Source organism: Hypanus sabinus, chromosome 3 (assembly GCF_030144855.1).
Source record: "Hypanus sabinus isolate sHypSab1 chromosome 3, sHypSab1.hap1, whole genome shotgun sequence".
NCBI classification, from domain to species: Eukaryota; Metazoa; Chordata; class Chondrichthyes; order Myliobatiformes; family Dasyatidae; genus Hypanus; species Hypanus sabinus.
The window spans coordinates 113,138,147-113,155,406 of NC_082708.1; the positions used below are offsets into that span (position 1 = coordinate 113,138,147).

Below are 17,260 nucleotides of genomic sequence, written 5' to 3' on the forward strand. Positions count from 1 at the left end.
CTGCCGATCATGGGCAGTGTTATCAAAAGACCTTTTACTTGCTGCAGAATTTTATTGTGCTCAGAAAAATGCTGTAGGTTTCAACATCACCGGAGGCCGTAACAAAAGGACTTGCACAATATAAAGAGCAAACACAAGGAAATCTGCAGATGCTGGAAATTCAAACAACAACACACACAAAATAGTGGTGGAACACAGCAGGCCAGGCAGCATCTATAGGGAGAAGAGCTGTCGACGTTTCAGGCCTGACGAAGGGTCTCGGCCCGAAACGTTGACAGCACTTCTCCCTATAGATGTTGCCTGGCCTGCTGTGTTCCACCAGCATTTTGTGTGACTTGTACAATATATTATTTTTTAAATTAGCTGAAGAGCTCACTCTTACCTGAGCAGTTAAAGGAAAGTCACTGATATTTACGGTATATTCTTCAGGGTACATTCCTTCTTTAACATTTCATTTTTGCTAATTGCTTCCTTCCTACCTGGCTCCAAAGGTAGTCATAGCCGAAGGGTGGTTGTGGGACGAGCTCCCACTGCTAAACAAATGCTCTTCATGGCATGTGTCTCAAACAGCCTCTGACAACCAAGTCCAACTCCCGGCCTTCACGTGCGGCATCGTTCTTGTGCCCGGTGGAGCTGTTCTCACTGACAGGAAAAGGGGCAAAGGCGGACCACTGGCACCTTAGACCAGTTGCTCTGGGCAGATGGGGCTCATTAATCACAGATGGTAGCTCATCGAGGAGAGGGAAAACTCCGATTTCAAACCTCCCCTTCTTTGCAGCTATACCCACTAACAGGGAAGGCTTTGGGAGTAAACCCTGAGGAAAAATCCGGAGTTGGAGTCCCGAAGGCGGCTGACTGCTGAACCCAGCCCCGGCACGGCAACTCCTGCGACGCTGCTGGCACCAAACTGTACCGACTTTCGTCGTTCCTTTGGACCTGTCATCAGCATGGGGGGGGGGGGGGTCCCACTGCATGGGCAACAGACGGATCTCCATATCAACTCTGCCCTGAGGCTCTCCAGCTTCGCTCCAGTGACTACCAGAGGCGCTGTACCCATGACCGACAGAGGCCACACCACCACCTCCCTAGCTGCTTGCCAATCCACCCACCACCTACCATTGCTCTTCCAAGCTAATCATCTGGACCACTGCCCCTCTTAAGTTATCTTCCTATCCCCTCGGATTGGATCACTGGTCCCCAAACCAGATGACTTCCAGTTAAACAATGAATAACAGAGGTGACCCCGCCCCCGCTGCCCCACCACCAAGGACTGTGATGTTGGTACCCAAGCGAAATTCAGGAAAGTAATATAAAAAAAGCATAATGAAATGAATTGCAAGTTCTCCTTTTGCCTTATGAAGCACCCTGTTTCAATATAGCAGTCAAAACTATTTCCATCTTTAATACCTTTATTTTTCCCCTTCAGGGTTCTTTTGAAGACACTGACCTGGAGTTACACACAGACTTCGGTCCTTTGCGGGAATGGGACCCGTTCTCAGGGTTTCAGGTCCGGCTGTTGTTCAGCATGACAAGGGCTTGGCCTGAGAGGCGGCCTAGTGTTTGGAAGCTTCAGATCTCGGGGCTCTGGCGACGGGTGGATCGAGGGTCGTTGTCGTCGGGGAGGCCGGGAAATCTTTCACTGTGGGGCCCAAGGACCCGAGATCTTTGCGATCTTCGGACACAGAACTTGAAACAAACGATGAAACAGACTTTTAACATTGTAAACCAGCAGATTGTTGTTATGTCTCCTGCTTACTGTGAAAATGGGGGACACCTCCCTCTTCCTTACTAGGGAAAGAGAGAACCTGTGGGTTGCTGAATGTCAGATGAATTGCGATAGTCTTTGGGGTAACTGCAAAGTCTGCGTCCTTGCTATCACGCTTGTGCTCGGTAGCAGGTGTGTTTTTTTTGCTGGGGAGGGGGGTATCACTTGCTGCTGCTTTCACATGGGAGGGAGGAGCTGGGGGGTATTTTGGGGTTGTCACGTTTAACTGTCGTTCATTCTTTGGGGGGGCACATCTCTGTTTTCATGGATTTTTTTGTGAAGTAAAAGCATTTCAGGATTTATATTGTATACATTTCTCTGACATTAAATTGAACCTTTGAACAATCACAAAACTCTAAAACCTCTATTTTGAAGTGTTAGGGTGGAGACCGAGCATTTGAAACCTACAGAGAGAATCCAGTGAGGCCCATCTGTTCTCACTGTACCCAGGAATGCAATGGAATGATTCCCCCTATAAGGCTGTCCAGGAGCAGACTGAATTAGGAAGGGAAAAGTTGGTGGGGGGGGGGGGGGGGAGCTTGGCAGTGGTCAGGCATTTTCAGGATCTAACTTTGCTTGATGAAGGACCAATATTTCCTTAGGATGTCAGGTAAAGCACTTCTGTTCCACAGAAAACCAGAAGTAAAAATGTAAAGTTTACTAGCCGGGTCTTCCTGCTGCAGGACTCAGCCCCTGACAGGTTTGTCTGATGGATGACCTGATACTAAAACACCCTCTTCTCTTCAGATTAACTGACGTTGTCACTCAGCTCCAGGGGACGTCACTGGATCAGATCTTTATATTTCATACACCTCTCTGCTTCCTTCCTGGGGGGGGGGGGGCTACTCTCCTATTCAAAAGTAAATGTTCGATTGGGTTAAGGTGGCACGAATAGCAACCATAATGTGTGAAATGTTTGGCTGACTTGAACAGTCATGCCCCCATACTGTGTCTGGTAGCCCTCAGGTAAGGAATGTGAACAATTTCAGTCGGATAACACTTTTATTTTATTGAGATATAGCACATAGTAGACCCTTCAAGCCAAGCTGCCTAGCAACCCCTGATTTAACCCAAGCCTCATCACAGGACAATTTACAAAGACCAGTTAACCTACCAACCGGTACGTCCTTGGACTGTTGGAGGAAAACAAAGCACCCAGAGGAAACCCATGTGGTCACGGGGCAAACGTACAAACCCCTTACAGGCAGCAGTGGAAATTGAACCCAGGTCATCTGTACTGTAAAATGTTGTGCTAACTGCTACACTACTGTGCTGTCCCTTCACTGCAATCACAAATTAGTACCTTGTGCTGCCACTTTTGTCCTTGACCTTCATTCTGCAGACATACAGCTGGTTGATTTTTCCAAAATAGAATTTATTAGGCAATTTTAGTCAGTAGATTAAAGACTTCAGCAAAGGCAATTATTATTTGGATCCAATCAATTTTTATCAATCACAAATGCTATCCAGACTAAACTAGATTTTGGTTTTAAAATACCAAGAAATATTTAGTAATTATGTAAATAAATTTCATTAAATGTTTAAAGATTCTTCAAGTATCCCATGAAGAGTTAATGAACAATATAAAATACTTCAGCACATCCTAACATCTTTGCAATGCATATATCAGAACTTAATACAAGGCCAGGAACTTTTATATTTGCAATGACCATGCTATGAATTATGTTAGCTTGCTCTAGGATCATACTAGTCAAGAATTATATGAGTGTATTTATGATATTCATGTACTTTCAGAACATGTGATGGGATCCTCAGAGAAGACACTGGTAATATAATTAAATATTGAATTTGATTAAATTTTCTATATAAATTTGCAGAAGTCAAAGCAATTTTTTTTCAAAATGCATTGGAGAAATACAAACGTTGATAAGAAAAATTGCATTTCCTTATTTGTAAAGGAATTGCAAGATTTTGACAAATGCTCATACAAATGGAAGAAGGTGGTAAGTCCTACTATGAGTTGTTAGCAGTGGAATACCAATACAGCAGTGTGTGTGTGTGTGTTGCGTTGACACAGTGCTCATTAGAAGTGAACACTTCTTGACTTCTTGCATAGCTGGAACCCAAATTATCTTTCTCCAATCAGCTGAGTGTTTGCAGACACTGGCTGAAATGTCTCTGTGAAAACTGTAAACTGACATATTATTTCCATCTTTCTTTAAATTAAAAATGTAATACATTTCATAGTACTGGTCGGTTCTTCGGTTGGATTTGATGTGCTTTTATCTGTCTCTTGTCATGAACTATTTACAATAGAAGGGAGAAGTTTTAAAATAAAACCATCCCAAACAATGCAAGACTTGAGTGTTGTGTAACTCCATTCTTGAGAAAGTTGTTTGCCTCATCAAGGCAAGTCCATGGTTAACTCAGTATTAAGTCCAGAAGACATAGGAACTGAATTAGGCCATTTGGCCCATCAAGTCTGCTCTGCTATTTGATCATGGCAAATTTATTTTCCCTCTCCACCCCAAACTCCAGTCTTCTTCCCATAACTTTTGATGCCCTTACTAAATCAAGAACCCCTCCATTTTAAGTATACCAAATGGCTTTGTCTCCACAGCCATTTCTAGCAATGAATTTCACAGATTCAGTACCTTCTGAAGAGGAAATCCCTCCTTGTCTCTGTTCTTAAGGGACATCCTATTGGAAACACCCTCTTCAGGACTTTCAATATTCAGCAGGTTTCAATGAGATTCCCTCCTCATTCTTTTAAACTCCAGTGAGTACTGGCCAGGATCCATCAAATGCTGCTCATATGTGAACCTCCCCTGGACCCACTCCAATGGCAGCACATTCTTTCTTAGATATGGGGCTTAAAAATGCTCCAAATGGAGTCTGACCAATGCCATATAAAGCCTTGCATCCTTGCTTTTATATTCTAGTCCTCTTGAACCGATGCCTTCCTTACTACTGACTCAAACTGCACCAGAAGTCCCTTTGTACTTCCAACTTCTCCAATTTCTATACCTTAATCCTTTTGCTGAAATACATGACCATGCTTGACAACTGTTGTTCCTTTTCATGAACCTGTCGCAATCTTGCCAATTTTTTAGCCATTTTTATCTTGTTTTTTGTTATATAAGGCTGAGTTGTTAGCTTCAATCCGAAAATTGAATGGATAGAAAGTGTGTAAGGAGTCAGCTGGATACGAACCCAGGACCACTCGCCTCGAAGTCCAGTGAAAATGCCACTATGCCACCGGCCAGCTTGGCAGCTGGCACACATTATTCTGTGCCATTTTGTTAAAATGGAATCACATGCAAGTGAATAGAGTTTGATTTATTTGATTTGGGGAAGCTACCTTATAACTTGGCTCTGCAGGTGTAGGAAAAGTATATTAATTTAGTTAAGCATCTTGGGATAACTGCACTTGATGGAAAGCGTGTGAGTTAAGAAACTGGGTAAGTTTTTTGCTCAGAATTTCATGGATGACATAGAATGTCTCCACTTGCTAGTGATTGTCTTAGCTGGTTCTTCATGATCAATAATAGAATCTGTTATGAAAGTGTCTTCTGTGCTTTTTCTCCAGTTTGTAGGTACAGGCTGAATGTTTCTTATTTTGATTGGGAATGTGTTCCACATAGGCACCAGGCATAGTTAATGACAAAGAGGCTCCGATTATTCAGAGTGCATAGATGCACGCTTCTACTCCTTGCTGACTTCCCTCTCTTCAGTGGTGAGCATTAGTGAGCTCTGAACTCTGGTATTGAAAGATCTTGATATCTGTAGTGTCATAGTAATCATTGTGGAATCTTTGGGCATAATACTGTGTTTCCATTTGTTTAAGTTAGCAGTCCATCTGGACATTCTGTGGAGTAGAGATATAGTTTTTATGGAGTTGATGCAAGTTCTCTACATGCAATAATTTATCTAACATGCATATGTTGTTTTAAAATGACATAAATTATAGTGTAGACTGTGACAGATGTAATGAGAGAGGCAGTTAGCTATCTTTTAGTGGAAGTACACAATAGTTGAAAGATGTAGGATGCTTTTATGCAAACTAAATGTAGACACTTAATATTAGTAGATATCCGAAATGATCATATTAAGCATTTGCATTCACAAAGATCCAGTAAATTATGCTATGAATTGTCAGATTCTGTGCAATCACCATTGCAAAGATAGCGTTATTGCCGTTTGGTGTGTAGAAACTTCCTCTAATATTTTAGGCAGTATCGAAGTTTTATGAGGAATCAGTTCTGTCCAAGTGTAATATTTATTCTGTCGTGGCTATACTTTATAAGGATTCTGTGTTGTCCAGCTAGTACATTTAACAAGATTGTAAGTGCTATACAACGGGTGCATTTAATCAGGAACCTGTAACTGTCCTGACAGTTTGCTTCCATGATGCTTTTGCTATCCAATGAGTGCAAGTTGATAAATGCTCTATGCTCTACATCTGATGCATTACTATTCAGCTGGTGTAGTTCAAATGGAGACCCAATTTATCCAAAAATGCTATAGTTTTTTAAAGGGACCATGAGTATCCAGCTGATAAATTTTCTAAAGTACTTGGTGCTGTTTTCTGTTGTGTCTATAACTTGTATTTTCATAACTATTTGGCAACCTTATAGCATTCTTGACCATCAGCTGGATCTATGATCAATATAATTTCTTGCCAATATTTTGAATTATCCTTCTTTTAGATTGGTTTGCAAAGCATTCTGTTTAAAAGAGTCAGTTTTGCCCATTCCTGGAATTCCTTTCCAGAACGACTTACCATGAGAAGTCTGATCTAATATTGTGTTTAACATTTTTTGCACATTGAACCTGAATTATTTTGCAAGACAAAAGTGGAAAATCTGTTGACATTTCAGGCTGTGTTGAGAAGAGAGGCCAGCTACATCAAGACAGGATTTCATTGGAGCCCTGAAGGGTGGAGGAAACGCAGGAGATGATCAAACCAGTGTTCTGGTGTGGGTCACGTGCCCTTATGAAGCTGTGGACTTTAAAATTCAGAGGGCAGGCCACGATAGCGCACTCAGTGTGAAGCTGTTTATGGTGTGCCTGAGGTGAAAAATTTTTAGAAAATGTGCAAAAATATTTAGAGAGCAAAAAGAAAAAATAACAAAAATGACAAAAGTGAAAATACAGATACAATATAAACCATCAGACCTTTAGGACTACAGCTCCAAAACATCAGTCTGCAGTAATACACCTCACCTTACCACACCCCATTTCACTTCGCTTCCCCATTTACACCAAAATGAGGATCTCCTTACTCGAGGAGAAAAGGGATAGGCCATTCTTTGGAATGTGGGGGGGGGGGGGGGTTGTGGTTGTTACCATGAGCCGGAACAATTACACAAAAACCAAAACACGGGAATTCACATCCCTTTTCACAGTCATAAACATCCACAAACACATTCATCAGAATAAAATCACAGTGACATTGCACAACAAAATCAATCAACTACTAACCATTTTCCAGGAGCCAGCACCCAACCCCATTCCCCAAAGAGTATTCACTGAGCCAGCACTGAGCATTTGCTGCCACAAACAGGCACCTTTTTAAGATACACCCCCCCCCCCCACCATCAGTCAGGTCCCCTCCCTGAAACTGGAAGCAACAACGAACAGGGGGCATCAAAGAATGCCACTGTTCTGAAGCATGCAAGTACAAACAAAAGTGTCCATGCTGTGTATTAGCCCAATATGTGCACCCTATCAGCATAACGTCAACACTGCCAGACAAGATTAATGAGAATTACAGGTCTACTGGGGGTGGAGGTAGGGTGGAAGAAATTACTTGTGGTAGACCTACTGTGTCACGTTACCCTCCCCTCTTTTCTAGTTTACCCAAGTTGTGTAAACAGAAGAGATGACCTGCAGTGACATCCCAGCTGCCCATTATGTGACAGATTGAGAAGCGCAAGGTTTGCATGGCTAAGTACCATCTGATAATGCAAGCATTTTGATCCTTCACGGTTTGGATCCAGGTCAAGGCACAGCGGTCTGTCTCCAAAACAAACTACCGTCCAATGAGGTAATAGCGTAGACTGTTTAGGGCCCACTTGATAGTCAGAGCCTTTTTTTCAATAGTTGAATACCAAGATTCCTAGGGTAGCAGCTTCCTTCTCAGATATAAGACTGGCCTCTCACAGTCTGCCTCTCCCTGGGCCAAAACAGCACCTCTCCCTATTCCAGAAGTGTCCACATGCAGCAGGAAAAGCTTCTTGAAATCAGGACTTATGAATACTGGTTCTTCACAGAGTGCCCCCTTTAATCTTACAAAAGCCCATTCACACTCCTCTGTCCAACATTCAGGATTCTTTGCAGACTTTGAGGTCTTACTGGTTAGAGGAGTTGCCACTTCAGCAAATGATGGTGTGAAACATCGATGCCATCTAACCAGTCCAAGAAGAGACCTGACTTGTTTCTTTCTGTGAGAGCAGGGGCTGACAGGAATTGATTATACCTTATTATTTGAGAGCAAATCAGCCCATTCCCAAGCTGATATTGGGTCTCTGTCTTCACCCACTTTCATTTCTGTAGGTTGAGCTCAAGAACTAATGAGGCTAGCTGACCCAGGACCTAGCTGACATGCTGGAGATGATCTTCGCAACCCGTGCTGAAAATATCACATCATCGAGGCAGGCCATGTTGAACTCTTCACACCCCCTCAATACACAGTGCATACAAAGGCCAAGTTGAACCTGGAAAGCATTCTTTAGACTTTTCATCCAGCAGAACTTGCCAGTAACCTTCACACAAATCCATTGTGGTGATTTACCGAGCACATCCCAATCTCTCACAGCATAGGATAAGCATCAAGCCTGGAGATGGCATTGATTTTTCTAAAGTCAATACAGACCCTCAGAGAACCATTAGGTTTAGGCTCATTAACTACTGGACTGCACCATTAACCGTTTGATGGCTTGATGAAACCCATTTTCAACGTAATCCTTATCCCTGCCTTCAAGGCACTGACAAGACACTCAGGCACTCTGAAGGGTCTCTGACAAAAGGGCTGGTCATTTTTTATAAGAAAGCTGTGCTTGATCAAGTTGGTACACCCAGTGTGTAGTTTAAACAAGGTGGGATGCAGGAAGAAGAGACCTTCTAGGGCTGTCTTTTGGTGAGGTTCAAAGTGATGAGTCTGAGTTGAGGTTTCCCGTGGCTAGGGATCTTGATTATTATCCTCCTCTGCTTCCACCCTCTGAATCATCAGGGACCTCATAGCCTCCACCCTCTCTTTCAAGATGATAATATGATAGAACCTGGAACCTTTTCCCCTTCCTTAGATGGGACACTTCATAGGACCTATATTCCTCAAAACCTTATAAGGATCTTTCCATTTGTCCAGCAACTTGGTGCTGGAGGTAGGTAAAAGAAGCAGTACTTTTGGACTTGGCTGGAGCTCCCTGCATCAGGCATTGGCATTATACCAGATCTTCTCTTTTATTTCTCTGTGCCTTTACCACATTCTGGTGGGCTTCCTTGCAATAGTGGTCAAGATGATCCCACATCTACAGAATGTAGGAGACAATGCTTTATCTAGGTTCTTCACTTCTTAGTTGCTGCAGAGCAGATCCAAAGGACCCTGAATAGTCCACAGATAGAGGAGTTTAAAAGGGGAAAACCAAGTGGAGGACTGAAGAACACCCCGCTAAGCAAAAAGGAGAAATGTGAGCCACTTATCTCAGTGCTTCAAAGTGTCAGAAACAAACTTCATCAACATGGACTTCAGCATTTGATCAAACCGTTCTACAAGTCCATCAGTCTGCCGAAGGTAGGGACTGGTGCAGATGCTACTGACACAAAGCTGTCCGTGTAGCTGGGACATCAGCTGGGAAGAAAAATTGGTGCCTTGGTCCATATGTACCTGCTCTGGAAAGGCCACTCTGCAAAATACCTGGATGAGAACAGAGATTATCTTGGGAGTAATTATGGAGCATGAGGGAAATGCCTCAGGAAATCTGGTGACATAATCACAGACCACAAAGATGTATTTGAACCCACTACTACTCTTCTCAAAAGGAAGATGTATTTAAATGATGCTGTGATGATGGGCTGTGTCAGACCTCTAGACTGGACTTGTCCTCAGACACTCTGGGCAAGTGCGGCAGTACTTCTGCACATCTGCATACATGGTGGGCCAGTAGAACTGTTGTCAAATTCTCAAGTAGATCTTCCATTGACCCAGGTGTCCTGCCCAGGATAAGATATGTGCTAGATGGAGCACGAGGAGTCGGCACACCTTTGGAACTACCAGATGGTTTTCAGGGCAGTTAGATAGAGTATGTTGTTGTTAATACCCTACTCATCTGTTCCCAGACATGATCCCTTACTCTCTTCCCTCCTTACACTATTGAATAGGGGGTGCAGAGATAGGTCAGCTTTCTGGAGTTCACTTACGTTACTGGGAATCTGCCATTGACCAGTGATGAGGAGTGTGGTGTCAGGCATGGGGGATGGTGCACCTACGACTTTTCTCCAGGTAATGCAGGTGACATGTTTTCCAAGAGCCCTTCCTACCTCCTTCAAGCAAGCTGTCACAAACAGCAGGTAAAGGTTCAATCCTTTAAAGCTCGGCATACACACAGGGCATGAAAGATGAACAGTGCTACCATATTCATCTTTATACAACGTCAGACAACACAGGCAAATCCCACCCAATGACCATATCTCTTGGCAAGTTGCTAACCACTCTCACCAGCAAAAGAGAGATGGAGAGACCGAGAGACCAAGGGTAAGATCTGTGGTAGGATATGACTTAACATCCCCATACACACATTGCCCTTGCATACATTTAGAATAGTTAACAGCAGCTGGGGAAACCAACTGTCTCTTAATCAGAGTCACCACACTGCCAGTGTCCAATAATGAACAAATAACTCCTTTTCCTTCATATACTCTTCCTTCCCCTTAGAATGTTCATAGGACTCGTTTCTTCTGTCTCCTGGGGAATTTAACAGTAGTTTGACAATTTCTGCTGCTTAAGGGGACACCAAGAAGCTTTGTGGCCTGGCTGTTGGTCTTCCACAGTCTTTCTCCTACGTAGGCCTAGACATAGCTTTCTTAGGTGCCAGAGTCCGTTTACTCATAGCAACTATCCTCTGCTCCCATGGCTGGATCAGAACCAGCCAGGCTTGACTCGACCAAACTGAGCCTTCAGGGATCTCCTTACTCTATGAGAAAAGGGATAGTCCATTAGTCCATTCTTTGGAAAGGTGGCGGGGGGAGTTGTTACCGTGAGCCTGAGTAATTACACAGAAAACAAAACACAGGAATTCACATTCTCCTTCACAACTACATTCATCACAATAAGATCACAATAACATTGAACAAAAAAATCAATCAACAACTACCCATTTTCTAGGCGCCAGTACTCTTCCCCATCCCCCAAAGTGTACTCTTCCACTGAGACAGCACTGGGCATGTGCCACCACAAACAGGCACCTTTTTCAGACACCCCCCCCCACCCCCCATCAGTCAGGTGCCCTAGTAAGGCAGGATTTGGGATGTACATGTCTCAACTTGGAGTTGTGATTGGTCACTGGGTTTCAGCTGGTGTTTCTGTCTTTGCAGCAGAATTATTAGCAATCCTCTGGGCCTTATGGTGGATAGAAGACTCTCGACCATACAGGGTTATCATCTGTTCAGATTCTGCTGCTGCCTTAGAGGCTATAAAAGGGAATCAATTAAAAGCTTGTCCTGACATTGTTATTGAGATTCTCTTAGTTTTGTTTAGAGTAGGGAAGATGGGTTGTGAAGTCAGATTTACATGGATACCTGGGCATGCTGGGGTGGAGGGAAAGGAAATTGTGGATGGCATTGCAAAGTCTTCCTTACAGAGTGGGCAAGTAGGGATTAGAATACCCCTAGGCACAGCAGAATTGAGAAGTAGGATAAAAAAAAAGGCATAGAGAAGAAATGGCAAGAGGATTGAAAAAATGAATTAAAGGGAAGGCATTTCTTTTCTAGTCACCCTCTAGTTAAAAAGGTCTCAGACTGTTACTCTTTAAATCAGAGAGATATGGTGGAATTAACAAGACTTAGGTTGGGGCATTGTTAGCTAAACTATTACTTAAATATAATAGGAAAACATCCAACTGGTTTATGTGACCGTGGTAGTCCAGAGACAGTTCAGCATATTTTGCTGAGTTGTAATTGATATAAAATTGGAAGAAGAATATTGTTCAAGAGGCTGTCTGACTTAAATGTATTTTGTTTTTCTATTAAATCTTTGTCTGGCCACAAAGAGAACCACCATCTGATTGAAAAGTTTATTATTCTGTTTCTACGTGCGACTAATTTATATTTGAGAATTTGAGTTTCTTGAAATTCTGTAATTAATTGTACATCCTGCAGAGGGCAGTAATACACCTAGATGCGTCTAAACTGCCAGAAATAGAGGAAGAAGAAGAAGTCAGGTCCCCTCCCTGAAACTGGAAGCAACAACAAGCAGGAAGCGTCAAAGAATACCACTGTCCTGGAGCAAGCAAGTACAAACAAAAGTGTCCATGCTGTACGTTAGCCTTGTGTGTGCACCTGCTGAGCATAATGTCAGTACTGCCAGACAGGAATAATGAGAATTTCAGGGCGATGGGCGGGAGGAAGAAATTACTTGTGGCAGAGACCAAAGACAGCTTGTTGCTGTACTGTATAGAAAGAAATGAGGAGCCTGAACTAAATCTGGAGCACAGTAGAGAAGATAGCCAAGGACAGACAGAGATGGAGGACCTTCAATGCTGCCTTAAGCGCCAGTGGTGTCAGACCATCAGACACAGGAGAAGAATTAGGCCATTCATCCCATCGAGTCTGTTCCGCCATTCCAACATAGATGATACTGGATTGCACTTAACCCCATACACCTGTCTTCTTGCCATATCCTTTCATGCCCTGACTAATCAGGAAACGATCAACTTTCACCTTAAATATACCCATGGACTTGGCCTCCACTATAGTCTATGGTAGAGCATTCCACAGATTCACTACTCTCTGGCTAAAGAAATTCCTCCTACCTCTGTTCTATAGAGATTGGCCCTCAATTTTGAGGCTGTGCTCCCAAGTTGTGGATACATCCACCACAGGAAAGAAACATCCTCTCCACATCCACCCTATCGAGTCCATTCAACTGGCAGTAAGTAAGTTAGCATGAAAAGTCTGATCTAACATAATGTTCAGCATTTTTGGCACAATGAGCCTAAATTATTTTTCAAGACAAATATAGAAAATCTATTAGTCGATGTTTCAGGCTGAGACCCTTCAGGGCTTCCTGAAGAAGTGTCTCGGCCCAATGCATCTGCTATTTATTCATTTTCAGAGATGGTGCCTGGCCTGCTGAGCTCCTCCAGCATTTTGCATGTGTTGCTTTGGATTTGTAGCATCTGCAGGCTTCTTCTTCTTTATGTGCAGAATCAGCTTTAAATCACTGATACCAATGTGAAGTGGGTTTAACATTAATGGGATGACAGTTCTATTGAGTTGTGGAGCTGCTAAGGTCCAGTTTGGGCTCATGGAGTGTCAGAGGTATCCAATGTGGCCTTTTGGACTGCACTGTTGATCTATACCTCATGACAGATGCAATCTCGGTGAAGAAATTTAATTATGTTCCCAGAATAGCTGCCCAAAGATGACTAAGCTTGTGATAACCAAATAATATTCATTTAACATATTACAGAACACTTTGCTGAATTGTCCTTTAGCTAACAACCTCCCCAATCAAAGAACAACTGAACTGGTGAAATCATGAACATGATTAAAGCCGTGCTTACTCTTCACTACTCACATGTTCATTGAGACAGACTGATTCACTGTGTTTGAAAAGAAGTTTTGTTGTACGTTGGAAGTTCTAATGCAGTTTGAAAAAAAAGTTTGATTGATATTTTAAGGTATTTTCCAGAAATGTGAAATATCTCACTTTAAAAGCCTAAGTGCTGTGCTCATCCTGGTTGAAGCCCTGTAGAGTCACCACAGGAAAGAAGTGCTTGACCAGGAGCTGAAGACTACCCCAAGCATCCAATGTGTATGCACATGTATGCATGCAACCATGCACGCACACCTTCTGAAATGTGAAAATGCATTCGCCCAAAGAGAGTTGTTCTAGTTGCTACTGAAGCAAGATTGGAGTGATACAAGATAAGGTTCTGTTTATCCATGATATCCAAGTTCTGAACTTCCAATAACACACTCCAGATGAGCCAAGGCTTGGCACTGGGCTACCTTTTACCAATGTTGCCAGAGACATCAGTATCAGTATGGAAGGATTAGACTTGGCAACACAATCAGCTTTCTGCTGCATATGGTGATCAAGGTCAGAGCAGCAGTTAATTGCAAGCTTCTAGGACTTCCTATATCTTTCAAAATTCTCTGGATGCTTTGACTGATGGGAGGTGTCCACAGTTCTCATCATTTCCCACTGCTAAACTATGAGATTTACCATTGCCAGTTCACAAATGTAGCTGTATGATTCATTCACTTAAACCCAAAGTGTTCAAGACAGTAGTGTTATAATTACATACCTCAATTTGTCTGACGTCACTGCCAGGACATCATATAGATAAGTATCTGTTATCCAGACAGAAATCAAAAATTTAGATGCTGTAAATGTAGAATTAAAACCGAAAAGGCTGGAAATACTTGGAAGGACCATGCAGCATTCTGTGGAGACAGAAACAGGTTTACTGTTTCAGGTAAATGAACTTTCATCAACCTACTCATTGAGATGGAGATACAGAAATTAGGGAATGAAGGGAAGACTCAAAGATCAACAAGTGATGAGAAACATAGAAATAGATAGTGAAGGTATTCACTAAGGAGAAGGATATTGAATTGTGAAGGGAAACAAGGAGGGTAGTTATGGAAACTATGATGATTAAAGAAGAGGAAGTACTAGAGTTTTTAAAGAATATAGAAGTGGATAAGTCTCCAAATCCTGACAGGATATTCCCTAGGACCTTGAGGGAGGTTAGCATAGAAATAGCAGGGGCTCTGACAGAAATATTTCAAATGTCATTAGAAATGGGGATGGTGCCAGAGGATTGGTGTATTGCTCACGTGGTTCCAATGTTTAAGAAGGGTTCTAAGCGTAAACCTAACAATTCAGTCGTTAGGTATTAATATTGAAGTAGTGAAATGGATTCAACAGTGGCGGGATGGGAGAAGCCAGAGAGTACTGGTGGATAACTGTTTGTCAGGTTGGAGGCCAGTGACTACTGGTGTGCTTCAGGGATCTGTACTGGGTCCAATGTTGTTTGTCATATACATTAATGATCTGGATGATGGGGTGGTAAATTGGATTAGTAAGTATGTAGATGATAAGATAGGTGGCGTTGTGGATAATGAAGTAGGTCTTTAAAGCTTGAAAAGAGATTTAGGCCAGTTAGAAGAGTGGGCTGAAAGATGGCAGATGGAGTTTAATGCTGATAAGCGTGAGGTGCTACATTTTGGTAGGACTAATCAATATAGGACAGACATGGTAAATGGTAGGGCATTGAGGAATGCAATAGAACAGAGTGATCTAGGAATAATGGTGCATAGTTCCCTGAAGGTGGAATCCCATGTGGATGGGGTGGTGAAGAAAGCTTTTGGTATGCTGGCCTTTATAAATCAGAGCATTGAGTATAGGAGTTGGGATGTAATGTTAAAATTGTACAAGGCATTGGCAAGGCCAAATTTGGAGTATTGTGTACAGTTCTGGTCACCAAATTATAGGAAAGATGTCAACAAAATAGAGAGAGTACAGAGAAGATTTACTAGAATGTTATCTGGGTTTCAGCACCTAAGTTACAGAGAAAGGTTGAACAAGTTAGGTCTTTATTCTTTGAAGCATTGAAGGTTAAGGGGGTCTTGATAGAGGTATTTAAAATTATGAGGGGGATAGATAGAGTTGGCGTGGATAGGTTTTTCCCATCGAGAGTAGGGGAGATTCAAACAAAAGGAAATGAGTTGAGAGTTAAGGAGCAAAATTTTAGGGGTAACATGAGGGGAAATTTCTTTACTCAGAGAGAGGTAGCTGAGTGGAATGAGCTTCCAGTAGAAGTGGTAGAGGCAGGTTCAATTTTGTCATTAAAAAAGAAAATTAGATAGGTATATGGACAGGAAAGGAATGGAGGGTTATGGACTGAGTGCAAGTAGGTGGGACTAGGTAAGGGTAAGCGTTCGGCACGGACTAGAAGGGCCGAGATGGCCTGCTTCTGTGCTTGTTATATGGTTATATGGTTAAAAGGTGATAATATTTCAAAGTTGCCAAGTAAGTTTGTATGCAGACATTTATCAACCGCACAATTCTTTTAGCACCAATAAAATTAATATGGATGAGAAGGAATGTCTTCTGTTGTCATGGTTCATGAATTTCAGTAGAAATCCCAGAGGTCAGCCAATGAATATTATTGAAAAGAGCAACCTTTTCCTCAGAGTGCCATGTTTGTCCCCTGAATTAATCAGAAAGATTTCCACTTTATATGGCTAAAGTTTTGATGGAGCTGTGGTGACTTGCTGCATGCTCTATATTCTGGAGCTTGTAAGAGATCTGTGATTACTATCAGTAGTTTGTGAGAAAGTTAATGGGGTCACAGAGAAAGGCTGTCTGCTGAGACAGATCTAGTAAAATGAGAGAAGTGTCAGAAATGCTCCAGGTAAATTTGAGAGCAGGGTGCAAGTTAGGCAAAGGCAATAAAATTGAGAAGTTTTGATGGATACAGGATGCAACATTAATACAATTTCAATGCCGCATGCCACTCATTTCCCCTTCCCATTCCCACCCTGACTTGTGCACCCTTGGCCTTCTTTAGTCTTAGGCTAAGGCTCAATGCAAAATAAAGGAAATTCAGTTACATGGCCTACAATCCAATGCATGAATGTCCAGCTTTCCTGCTTTAGATAGTCCTCCACTCTGCTGGCTTGTTTTGGTCACCCTACACCCCTCCAGTCCTCTTCAGCTCTTCCCAATTTGATCCCTTTCCCTCAACCTCCACCACCAGACCCAATCTTCATCTCTCACCCCCTCCTGGTTCCATCCACCCATGACACACACTCTGGTCTCTCTCACTATAGCAACCACCCCCTGCACCTCTCTCTTTGGTTTTGGTTCCAACTGCTATTCCATTGGTACTCATTCTTAAAGGGATATCACTGTCTATATATTCACCTAGTCACACACCACTCTGATTTAGGAATATAGGACTGGTCATTTATCACTACTGAGTATTGTAATTGGATGGATTGGTCAGACCCAACTGTTTGAGTGTCCAGGAGATGCAGTAATCAGTGTACAAGCACAGAAAAGTAATTTAAGCCTAATTTATTATCATCAAATAAACCACACAAACTACTACATTGCAAGTCACAAAGGTTTCTGGATTCACGATTCTTAGTCACTGCTTGATTGTTGTCGTTGGGGAATCTCCAATTTCCAACTCACTTGTGAAACTATCCCTTGGTCCCAGGTACCAATCATGATTCTAGTCTCAGATGAAGTCCAAAGAAGATACATAAAACAGCCTGATATATCACAAGCACAGAGTA

General features: G+C 42.4%; 1 long non-coding RNA gene across 3 annotated transcripts in view; it reads right to left on the reverse strand.

The window, feature by feature from the left end:
- LOC132391582 (uncharacterized) overlaps positions 1-17,260 on the reverse strand; it is a 63,254-nt gene that overhangs the window by 18,091 nt on the left and 27,903 nt on the right. For all 3 annotated transcript variants that reach the window (XR_009511271.1, XR_009511270.1, XR_009511272.1), the window contains exon 3: positions 1,448-1,686. This is a non-coding gene — a long non-coding RNA (uncharacterized LOC132391582). The remainder of the gene's footprint in view (positions 1-1,447; positions 1,687-17,260) is intronic.